The sequence below is a fragment of the Lactuca virosa genome, chromosome 6 (genome assembly GCF_052849685.1).
Source record: "Lactuca virosa cultivar CGN04683 chromosome 6, Lactuca_virosa_CGN04683_v6, whole genome shotgun sequence".
NCBI classification, from domain to species: domain Eukaryota; kingdom Viridiplantae; phylum Streptophyta; class Magnoliopsida; order Asterales; family Asteraceae; genus Lactuca; species Lactuca virosa.
In genome coordinates this window covers 6,254,783-6,268,307 of record NC_136431.1, presented here as the reverse complement: position 1 = coordinate 6,268,307, position 13,525 = coordinate 6,254,783, and positions in this window count along the sequence as shown.

Genomic DNA, 13,525 nt, shown 5'->3' with positions numbered 1-13,525 from the left:
GTGTGATTTAAGGTCTTATACCTCTCAAGGAAGTGTTCTATGTTTACATCCAAGGCTTAGGAAGGGACTAGGGCTCAAAATGGCCCTTTATTGGAGTTTACGGCCCTTGGACCACTCCCTTGGAGTTTACGGTCGTAAACCCATGAGTTTACAGTCGTAAACTCATGTTCACTCCAACCATTTCGTGTTTTGGGGTTTCTAGCTCATGTATGCAAGGTTCTAGTCCAATATCCAAGCCCTAGAAGGTGTTGGTGGTACTTATACACCACTTGAAGGTGTTTACGGTTCAAGGAGATCCCTTGACCGTAAACACATGTGTTCTTGAGGGTTTTTGGTGTTCTTCAATGGTTTAACAAGTATTCTAAGTAAATAACTAGTTATGAGGAGTGTACTTACTTATAGGAAGCTTGTAAGAGTGTTTAAAGTCCAATAACACTAGTGTGTGTTGTTGGTGTTCTTGGTGAAATGAAGAACACTTGAAGATCTACACAAATGGAATGATTTTATGGATGAAATCATGTAAGATCACTAGATTAAGGTAGAGAACAACTAATCAAGGAGTAAAACACTTACTTTCTTGAAAATCTTGAAGAAAATTCGGATGATACTTGAGAGAGAAATGAGTTTTCTAGGCTTGGAATGGTGAAAAAGTGATAAAAATGACTAAGTGTCATATTTATACTCTTTGGGGTTTACGGCCGTAAACACCATGTTTGGGCCGTAAACTCCAAACTCTTGGAGTTTTGAGACTTTATTGATGCACAATAAACCCTAGGGTATCCTCTCTCCAGTTATCTTCTGAAGCACTAAGCTTTAAAACACTCAAACGGACTTTAAACCGGCTAAAATTTTGCAGAAAAGTATTTGACTTTTATTTGAAGTGCTTGACAGTAGGGTTTGTTCGAATGGAAATTTCGGGTTGTCACAACATAACCTAGTATCATTATCACTATGTTTTAGTCTAATATTTATTGCGACTAGTTATTGGTATAGATTCATCATTAATTCAAAGTCTACTTCATGATCTATCAAGTCAGAATCAACCAGGTAGGACAGTTGGAAGGCAGGACCATTTTGGCGTATAGCCTTTTTGAAATCCAACAACCTAGCCAACATGACTGTTATAGAAACCTCTCCCGTAAGTAGATCAATCAGTATAACGACTTGGAATCACTGATAATTCTTGTTTATATGTTCATAATAACGATATTGAATTTAAACATAAGTTACACTTAAAGCGTATATGTGTAGCTGAACTTATTGGGTTTCTAGCAAAAACTTAGGACTCCGTGGTCAGAACTTTTGTTGCTGAATCTTTTTTTCTAAAAAGATTCTTGTAGCACTTCCACGCTCACCTTGCTATACTAAAACTATAGAAAGAGAAGTCAAATCACAACGGACCGAAATGTTCGGGGATAGGAAAAGAAAGACTATTGAATCAAAAGAGTGGTGCAAAAAATATGAGAGCCTAGAGTCTCATATTTATAGTAATTGAATATTTAAAAACCACCCTCTATAGTTACTTAAATGACCTTATAGTTATTTAAACGACAAAACACCCGCTTTACAATACAATTTTAAATAGATTTAATGATATTTCTACTAAATTAATGTCGAAAGTACTCAACACTAGTCTTATAACGACTGCATCGTCGATACCTGTCTAATGATGTATACATATGTATATATATATATATATATATATATATATATATATATATATATATATATATATAGATATATATATATATATATATATATATATATATATATATATATATATATATATATATATATATATATATATATATACGTATATATGATTTATACTTTATTTTAATACGTAAATACGCTATTATAAATTATAAATCGTTCATACGAACTACGTTTATGACGTTCTTTATATCCACACGTAGATATCGACGAGATCTACAACTTTCGTTTAGACTCCATCGGCTAATTTTGAATATATTTTTCGTCCATATTTTTATAAAATTAAATGATTTTGCTAAAATCATAACTATCTCGTACGTACGCCGTTTTTGGCATTCTTTTTCTCAAAACTCCTATTTTAAGGTTTACTACGATTTTCTTTTTGGTGATATTAGCTAAAAGTCAACCATTCTCTTCGTAGCTTTTTACTTCACACATTCCTTGTGCGTTGCTGACTTTTATATCTTATAAAGATCATATCTAATTCATAAGGATTCGGATTTCGATGAAATTTATATTTTCAGGATCGGGATGACGTATACTTTCTAAATATAATATATATATATATATATATATATATATATATATATATATATATGTGTGTGTGTGTGTGTGTATGTTTTGGCGCACTTATTTTTACAATTTACGGAGTTTTCATATTCTATTATATTATAATAGTCATGAAACACATAATATTCACATAATTCTTCTTTATTACGTCAAATAGGTTACAATTGTTGACCCTAACTATTACATCATCATATTAATGATTATCCAGAAACGCGGGCGTTACAGTGCTCTTCGTGCTGCTCTTTGGTCTTGGTATACATCAAGATATCATCCATGAAGACAATAACAGATCATTCGAGCATCGACCTGCACACCCAATTCATCAAATCCATAAACACTATAGACGCATTGATGAGCCTAAATGGAATTACTACGAACTCGTAATGCCCATTACGAGTCCGGAACATGGTATTCTCCACAACCTCCTCTCTTACTCTCACCTGATGATATCCGGCCCTCAGATCGATCTTGGAGAACCAAGATGCATCCTGCAACTGATGAAAGAGGTCATAAATCTGTGAAACGGGATAACGGTTCTTCACCGTTAACTTGTTCAACTCCAGATAATCAATGGACATCCGGTGTGAACCATCCTTCTTCTTAACGAACAGAAGCGGCGCTCCCCACAGCGAACTGCTCGGTCTGATGAACTGCTTGCCCAACAGTTGCTGAAGCTGAGAAGACAACTTCTGCATCTCAGGTGGTGCCAAGCGGTACGACGCCATGGCAATCGGGGCCATAAATGACACTAGATCAATCCTGAACTCAACCTGCTCTCAGGAGGCACACTAAGTAACTCCTCCGGAAATACATCAGCAAACTCCCTAATAACTAGCACATTTGAAACCGAGACTTTCTCCCAACCCGAGTATCAACAACATAAGCAAGATAAGCCATATAGCCGTGCTGAATATACTTTCGAGCCCTGGACGCATAACAAAACCATGAACCAACCATGGTACCCTCTCCATAGATATCCTGTTCTCCCCCACTTGGGGTTCGAACTACTACCCGCTGGCCTCACAATTCATCATGACACCAAACCTGATTAGCCAATCTATCCCCTCTATCACGCACACGTCCCCCATGGGGATAGGGATCAAATCAATCAAATAAGTCACCCGAAGATCTCCAATACATAACCCTGATACACTCTGTATGGAGAAACCTCATTTTCATTGGCGATAGAAACCCGCAACGAACACTCCAACTCACTAAGGGGCATACCAAAATCCCTACTAAAAGATTGAGACACAAAGTACTGATTCACGCCCGAGTCAAATAACACAAGAGTAGACAAAGAGTTCACTAAGAATGTACCTATTAGAAGCATAAACATAAGCATACCATAAAAATAATCGACAGAACAATAAATAGGAACATAACGGTCACGACGGCAGGCGCTGCTCTGGACTCCTCGACATTGAGCTGAAAAGCATGGCCCCGGCCCCTCGGGAGCTCCACCCTCCCCTGGTGCCCATCGGTGATCCTCAGAATGGCTGGCACCGAGGCCTGCGTCGGCTTGGCAGCGAGCAATGGACAGTTTACAGTCACATGGCCAACCTGATCATAGTGGTAGCAAATCCTGGTACTCGAAACTAGGGTCGGCTGGCGACAATCCCTCGCATAGTGCCCCTCCTTGCCACATTTGTGGCATCTAGAAATAAGCCAACAAGGACCCTTGTGAACCTTGTTGCACTTTCCACAAGTGTGGCCCCTCTAACTCCCAGACCTCACAACAGTGGACTTAAACCACTTCGCCGTAGGTTGCGACTGTACATGGGCCTAACTCTGCTCCCTCGTCTGGAGATCCATCTAAATCTTACGTCACCTCATGACCTCCTCTACATCGAGGAGTGATCCATAGCGTTGAGTATACACGAAATGACGGATGTCCGTCTTGAGCATGCTCAAGTAACGGGACATCTGAGCTTGCTCAGAAGTAGCAAACTCAGGACAAAACATAGCTCTCTCTGTAAACATCTTGGTGATCTTCGTCACCAACTCGGTCCCCTGTCTCAGGTCCAAATACTCTTGGGCAAGCCTCTCTTGCTCCACCAATGGAACATATCTTGAGCGAAACATCTCAAAGAACTGCTCCCATCATATTGTAGCTCACTGCTCTTGGGTGTATGAGCTAGTAACTATTCTACACCAATCCTTCGCTTCAGAACGAAGAGGTTTCAGAGCGCACTTGACCTTCTGGTCAGCTGAGCAAGAGCAAGTACAGAAACATTCCTCAACATATGACAGCCACCTCATGGAAATGATCGGATCCTGAACCCTGTCAAACACCAAGAGCTTCGTATCGCCGAAGTCCCGGTACTGAAAAGCTCTCCCAGCGCCAATCACGACTACAAAAACGGCCATGGTAGTTGCATTAACGACAGACTCAGAAAGTGGAGTATATCGATCATCAAAGAACTCCATCATAGCAGTCTTGATAGACCCAAACCGCTTCGATATCTACTCCCGGACAATAGAAACAACCTCCTCATGAATGATCTCCCTAACCTGGTCCTTAGTCAATCATGACCCATCCTAGCCACCTGTTCCGGCTCCTGATCCGGATCCCGATTCAGATCGCCTCGTAACCACGATACTAAAAATAAACCAGGGAGATATCAGATAAAATACATATCATATCATAGGAACCAATTTCCAACAAAACCCTAGGGGTTGTGACTTCCCTGCTATGTGTATGGGTCCTGTGCTTCCGGTAGTACGGGCCCATACTACCTTCCACACCTACATGTGTCTGTCTCAAAAGATCATCACAACAACCCTAATAACATTCACTAGAATACGCATACACCCTATTCTCACTTTCTAGAGAAAGGTTAGATATCCCTTGACTGGTTGGCTGACCCCATATAACTCATCCATGAAACTTTTGCCAACCCTACATCACTCGTGTATGCTAATAATACATAACACTGGATCCTATAGACAGTCAAATTCTTGATACAACCCTAAGCCCACAACCAGACAAGGAACAAGAAATAAGGCTAAATCAAACATTCTCAGGCTATAAAATCTTAGATATGTACAATTTTGATGCATACACTAAGAAACGATAGTAACGATGTCAATTTCATATATGGAAGAACCCTAGGCTATCAGGCATCATATAATCAGGAAATTCATATCATGCAGTTCCTGAAGGTCCCTTGCCTATCACTAGCATGTTGTTCTAACATATCATAATGTCACATAACAATGTGGTAACTTCGGGTATACTTACTGGCTCCGGCTGATCGTACTCATCACATCCTTCCTTGGTTACTTTTAAAGACAATTTTGAAAATCATTTTAAAACCTTTGCAGTTCCTTAGTTTCAAACTAATTTCATGCGGGTGTTCCTCCAATTCACTCAAACCAAGGCTCTGATACCAACTTGTAACGACTAAAAAATCAAAACAATTTTAAACTTTTCAAAATAATTGTAACACTAGTCAAAATAGGTCAATAGACAATCACATGTGATTATGCCAATCATGTAATGTGATTTTGTTAAACTAGTAATGTGATAAAAGTGCTATGTAGTTCATGATAAATTCTAATACAAATATGAACTTTCTTTATGATACAACTCAAAGTATACGTCCGTACAGTTCCAAAAATATAGAGAATGTATGAATCTGACTTCACATGAAGAAGTTATGATAAACCGAACACTATAAATCTCTATAATAAGAGGAATTTAAAATAGACTTAGAATTAGCTATTGGAGTCTAAAAGAGACTTGTAGTCCTTGTAAATACCTACGCACGCATATAAACACCGTCAAAAACGGAGTTCGTATGTGAAAGTTACAACCTTCCGAAGATTCAGCTGTCAGAAACCCTAATCTGACTGAGCTCACGACGTCAGCACAGAACTCACTACGTGATGAGTCATTTTGCCACATCTCGGAATCTAGAAGGTGTGTGATGAGGCTGTAAGGGGATAAGGTCCAAACTCACGACGTGAGCAAGGATATCTCACGACGTGAAGAGTCACATGGCCACCTTCCGAAGCTAGGGACGCAAATGGCAAATCTACGGGGATAAGATCCAAACTCACGACGTGGGTCTTATAAACTCACGACGTGGGGGTCCAAAATCCTTACTATAAATAGCAGGTCCGACTTCAGCCATTCTTACACCTAAACTTCTTTCTCCTCTCTCCTTTGCTGAAGCCATCTTGCATCCCGAGCCCCGACGACCTCGTACGCTGACCGTTTCTGCTTAGATTACATAAAATCACGCTACTAGGGTGAGTTTCACAGCCCCACTTTCTAATATTTTGGGGGAAAACGCATGCTAAATATTATATATACGTTATTATTATAGTATATTAGTATCAACGTAGATAGTTATAATAACCGGGATATAATTATTTCGTATCTGAAAGTATACAACTATCGTAAAGTTGTTAGCATGTTATTGTTATAGTAGTATACTAATGTAGATCTTGAGTTATACTTAGGATTCTATATATATGTTGTGTGCGATTTAGTTCCGAAGTTATATTCGGAAGTTCTACATGTTAATTTATAAAGTATGTTGTTATAGTTCGTTTTATGATAAGATAAAACTTGGTATGTTATATGTTGTTGTTGTTATTGGTTTTATGTCAAGATAAATCCTGGTTTTACTTCACGTTGTAGCCGTTATACTGCCTAAATGTTATGAAGTTAGGAGTAATGTTTAAAAGCATAGTCTAGTAACTTAGGGTTTTAGACATGAAAATGCTTTTGTTGTTTGAGCTATAGGAAGCCGTCGAAGTCTACATGAGTAATTGTATTCATCAACTAAGATTGGGGATCTTAGCGGAAATCCTATGAACTATAACCGTTAATCCCGTGTGAGCGAGGAAGTCGTGTATAATTAGTATACGGGTTGACCACCCCACTTGTGACTGTTAGCTACAGTCAACCATAAGCAAGTGACGAACTACCCTTTTACTTGTTATTGTTTTGGCATCGATGAAGCGTGCGGTGTTCCTCATGGAAATCATGAGTGGGTTGTCCTCATGTAAATCATGAGTGAGTTGTCCTCATGTGAATCATGAGTGGGTCTTCCTCATGTAAATCATGAGTGGGTTTTTCCTCATGGAAATCATGAGTGAATTTTATCAGAGGTATTATGTCGTAGCAGCTGTTACAGGCTCATGGTAGCAAATTGTTAGAAACATTATACTTTGTCGTATACAAGTATTAATGTTAAGTATAAGTTTCCCCCTACTTATACCCTAGGTACTACTTGTATATTAAGTAGATAATTATACCTAACACACATACTCGTATAGAACTGAAATAGATTTATACGTAGCGGTTTTACTCCTATAGAATTAAAATAAGATTTATACGTAGCAACTTTAATTTGTATGGAATTACAAACATTTATATTTATAATAAATGAGACTTATAGGTATATACTTATTTAAGTAAACCATTATACCTAGGATATATATACTAAACGTTGGAGAGTCAAAATGATACTTTCAAAACTATACTTTTGAACGTGGAAAATGTATTATTTTATGGAGTCAAAACATGTGGACTCACCAACTTTATGTTGATGTATTTTAAAATGCATGTGTTTTCAAGAACTTGAAAAGCTGGTATGTATTCGAACAGAAGAAGTTTTACTATTACCTTTCTGTTCATTAAGAAATATGCCATAGTCGGATATTATGTAATAGGTCCTAGAAAAACAGTTATGTAATTTTCAGTTATCAATAAAGGTATGTATTTTCTTTAGTACTGTTCAATGTATGTTATATAACTGTGATACGAAGAATGACGTTACACCACCCAGTGTTTCCGCCGATGGCTGGGGGTGTGACATAAATTGGTATCAGAGCTATTAACTATAGTGAACTAGTACTTTCTTAGGAAAGCACGTCTATAGTTTTGGGCTTAATCTATTAGGTTTAGGTATATCCCTTAGCCTACAATAAAAAGTATTATTAATTATTCTACCGAAGGACTACTTACGGGAGCGGTAACAAGGATAGACATGTCGATTTGGGTTGCTGGATTTCAGAATGGCTATATGCTAAAATGATCCTGCCCTTTCGACTGTCCTGACTGGCCGGAGCCTTATCAGATAGACCTGATGTAACAAACAATAATTAAAGCGTGAATACAATAAATAAGAATATGGAGTCATATATAAAGACTCAGACCCGCGATGAGAATACACCTTAATACCTGGAATGTTTTTGACCTCAAGGATTTAGATCAAATATTCCAACTAAAGTTTATATGTGCATATATCCTATCACAACTAGGTGTAGGTGCGCAACTACATTTTATTATGATCAGATCATATGAACTATTTAATTTAGGAGTAATATTTGATAGACTAAAACTCTTGGTGGTCTAAAATATATAGGAATTCGACATGGCACATTCACGAGAATGGATAATCATCGAGGATACGAATGAAGAAGAGGAAGTTTCATTCCCTATGATGGTAGGCGATCCTTACTACCCTATAAATCCAACCACCTTTCATCCAATACCTTCTGACGATGGAGCACCTTTACCCTCCAACGAATGGGAAGAGAGTGAACCAATGGAAGAGAGCGAACCAATGGAGGAGACAGAATCGGTGGCATCATCTTTACCACCACTGAACAATCCTTACCATAAAGTTCCAGGATGAGTAAAAATGAAACGCACGACACGTAAATCCATACCGATATGGGAAAAGATTAAGAAGAATCAGAAGGCGACATCTTCAGGAAGTCATAGAGTTCAAGATGAACCTGCTCGGATCGCACAAATCGTTGATAGGTGGGTGGCGGAAGAAAGAGCTGCTAAGATGTATGAGACTAGTCAATCATCTCGACCACATCTCCCACATTCTTCTGAAGATAACACTTTATCTCAATTGTTTGAGAAAAGTGTGAAAATTGAAGATAAGATGGAAATTGTCGAAGGAAGGGCTACTCATCTCTCTGGAAGAGTACGAAGGCTAGAAGGACAAAGGATGCGAGATCAGGAATCGGTGATGGATGTCCATCATTGTATAAATTTCGCTTATAACGACATGATTACTCACGATGCAAGGATTGCAGAGTTAGAGCTCTATAATCAAACCTCAAGAAATGAAGAACGCACGGGAAGTCTTGAGCAGAGAACTCAAGCACTTGAGGAGCAGGTGGTTAATGTCACTGACGTGCTAGGTCATCACTTAGGTTTCTGGTAGATAAGCTAAAACTAGTGGTTGTGTAAATAGAGAAATCAAACTAGTTAAGGCGAAAAAAAGGAAAGTTTATGATGTAGAAAACCTTGCAAATTTTGCAATGTTTATAGAAACATTTCTCTTATAAGCCTAAATAAACTGATGTAACCGTTGGTAATAATATGAAGCATATATTACAGTAATCATTGTGTTATCCATTATGTTTTACACTTTGAAGAATAATGGAAGTATTTAGTACTCGTATAGTAAATGACTAATTCTTCATAAAACTTATAAAATTCTTATTATTTATAATAGGAACTAAAACAAAATGCCTAGAAGAAGTAGTGCTCGGCTAAACCCTAACCGACCATCAGCACCACAACAACAACCATCAGAACCAAACCCCCCAATAGGTACATCACAACTGGAAGAAATCATAGCTCAAAGAATTGATGTGGCTCTATCTAATGTCACAAGAGATGGAGTTAGAAATGAAGGCCATGTAGGGACCGCTAGAACGTGTACCTACAAAGATTTTATGAATTACAGGCCAAAGAGCTTTCATGGAAATGAAGGAGTTGTTAATTTGACTAGGTGGATAGAAAAGACAGAGTCTGTCTTTCACATAAGCTAATGTCCAGATGATTGTAAAGTACGATTTGCAGCATGTACTTTCGCTGATGCAACACTTACATGGTGGAACAGCCATGTGAATACAATGGGAATTGATACTGCAAATTCCATGAAATGGTAGGAGCTAAAAATGATGCTAGTAGAAGAGTATTGTCCTAGGGAGGAGATGGATAAACTGGAACAAGAATTATGGACCCTCACCATGAAGGGTCCAGAGATAAAAGCTTATACCGCTAGATTTAATGATCTTGCAGTAATGTGTCCAGCACTTGTAACCCCTGAATATATGAAGATTGAGCGATATATCTGGGGTTTAGCATTGCAAATCAAAGGCATGGTAATCGCATCAAATCATGCGACCTATGACAGCACCAAGAGAATAGCTCATCAGCTAACCCTCACAGAGATCCGAGGAACAGAAGTGGTTTCAAAGGCTCAGTCTCCCAAATCTGGAACAAACAAGCGCAAGTTTAATAGGAATATTCCTAAACAATAATCCGAGAAAAGACAAGAAGTGGCAACCAATTATGCAGCCACGACAGCAGTACCTACGCAACCAAAATCTTCATGGTGCAATCAGTGCAACCGTCATCATCCAGGTGACTGTTTTGTCTGCACGAAGTGCAAGAAGAAGGGACATACTGCTAGTCACTGCAGGAGCACAACACCTGCAACCGTGAATCAGGGAACAAATACTGGAGTTGGTCATGGTGAAGGAAGAAAGTGTTATGAGTGTGGAGAGGTTGGACACATCAAGAAAGAATGTCCAAAGTTAAGGAGTCAAGGAGGCATAGGACGTGGCAGGGCGTTTGTGATCGGAAGCAGAGAAGCTATCCAGGGCCCTTCGGTCGTATCTGGTACGTTTCTCATAGATAATTTATATGCTACCATACTCTTCGACTCTGGAGCAGATCGAAGTTTTATAACTCCGACATTTAGAAAATTGTTAAGTCATGAGTCTAGTAAATTAAAAGAAATCTATGAAGTAGAAATCGCTAATGGTCAAACCGAGAGAACACATGAAATCCTAGAAAACTGTCTGTTAACTCTTAATAACTACCTTTTTCACGTCAACCTCATGCCAATGCCTATCGGTAGTTTTGATGTTATAATTGGCATGGATTGGTTATCTTCACACCACGCCGAAATTCTATGTCATGAGAAAGCCATACGACTACCCTTACCAAACGGCGAACCCTTGATTATCTATGGTGATAAATCTGGGAAGAACCTCAAAGTCATCTCTTGTACTAAGACCCAAAAATATCTACATAAGAAATGTAGCGCATTCTTAGCCCACATTGTTAATAGGAAGAGAAAGATAAAAGAAATCAACGACATACCTAAAGTATGTGATTTCCCGGACATGTTTCCTGAAGATCTACCTGGAATACCTCCCGTCCGACAAGTCGAGTTTCAAATCGACTTAATTCCAAGAGCAGCACCAGTAGCGAAATCTCCTTATCGGTTGGCTCCATCTGAAATGCAAGAATTGTCTAGCCAACTACAAGAACTTCTTGACAAAGGTTTTATCCGACCAAGTTTTTCACCTTGGGGATCGCCAATCTTGTTTGTCAAGAAGAAGGACGGATCCTTTCGAATGTGTATTGATTATCGGGAGCTGAACAAGCTAACGATCAAGAATCGTTATCCGCTTCCAAGAATTGATGATCTATTCGATCAACTGCAAGGCTCCAGCTACTACTCAAAGATAGATCTTAGATCAGGATACCATCAACTTAGAGTACAAGAAGACGACATTCCAAAAACATCATTTAGAACTCGTTATGGTCATTATGAGTTCTTAGTTATGTCTTTTGGATTGACCAATGCCCCAGCAGTGTTTATGGATCTCATGAATCGTGTTTGCAAACCATACTTGGATAAATTCGTGATCGTATTTATCGATGATATATTGATATATTCAAGAACCAAGGAAGAACATGGTCAAAATCTGCAAATAATCTTGGAACTACTAAGAAAAGAAAAGTTGTACGCCAAATTCTCCAAATGTGAGTTTTGGATTAGAGAAGTACAATTTTTAGGTCATGTAGTTAGCAACGAAGGAATTCATGTTGACCCATCCAAAGTTGAAGCAATAAGGAATTGGGAAGCACCAAAGACGCCAATAGAGGTGCGTCAATTCCTAGGACTTGCTGGCTATTACCGCAGATTCATAGAGAATTTCTCTAAAATAGCCAAGCCGCTTACAACACTAACCCAGAAGGATACGAAGTTCAACTAGGAAGGGAAACAAGAAGCTGCCTTTCAGAAACTGAAGCAAATGTTGTGTAGTGCACCAATCCTATCTCTTCTAGATGGGACGGAACATTTCGTCGTATACTGCGACGCATCAAATCAAGGATTGGGATGTGTGTTGATGCAAAGAGGAAAAGTTATCGCCTATGCATCACGACAACTTAAGGTACATGAGAATAATTACACTACCCATGATCTTGAATTGGGAGTTGTAGTTTTTGCACTAAAAATTTGGAGACATTACTTATACCGTACTAAGTGTAATATTTTTACCGACCACAAGAGTCTCCAGCACATCTTCAACCAAAAAGATCTTAATATGAGACAACGAAGATGGGTCGAATTGTTGAATGATTACGAATGTGAGATTCGTTATCATCCCGGAAAGGCAAACGTGGTAGCAGATGCCTTGAGCCGGAAAGAATATACTAAACCCCGTCAGATACGAGCATTAACTATAACTATCCATTCTAACTTTACCGCACAAATTAGAGAAGGTCAACTTGAGGCTCTAAAAGAAGAAAACATCAAGAATGAAGCTTTGCGAGGAATGGAAAAACAACTTATACGAAAAGATGACGGAACGCGACACTTTATGAACCGAATTTGGACGCCCAAGTTCGGTGGAGTCGGGAACTTGGTCTTAGAAGAAGCCCACAAGTCCAGATATTCCGTGCATCCAGGTTCTGACAAAATGTACTTAGATTTAAAAGAACATTATTGGTGGCCAAACATGAAGGCAAAAATTGCTACTTATGTGAGCAAATGTTTGACTTGTTCTAGAGTAAAGGCATAACATCAAAAGCCTTCAGGTTTACTTCAACAACTAGAAATACCTGAATGGAAATGGGAGCAGATATCAATGGACTTCATCACTAAGTTACCTAAAACTCCTAGTGGGTTTGACACTATTTGGGTAATGTCGATAGATTGACTAAGTCCGCCCATTTCTTACCAATTACGGAGAATGACAAGATGGAGAAGCTGACTAGAATTTATCTTAAGGAAATTGTCAGATTGCATGGAGTTCCAAATTCTATTATTTCCGACCGAGATAGTAGATTCACTTCACGATTTTGGCAATCTCTACGAAAATCCTTAGGAACACGTCTAGATATGAGTACAACTTACCATCCACAGACTGATGGTCAGAGTGAGAGGACCATTCA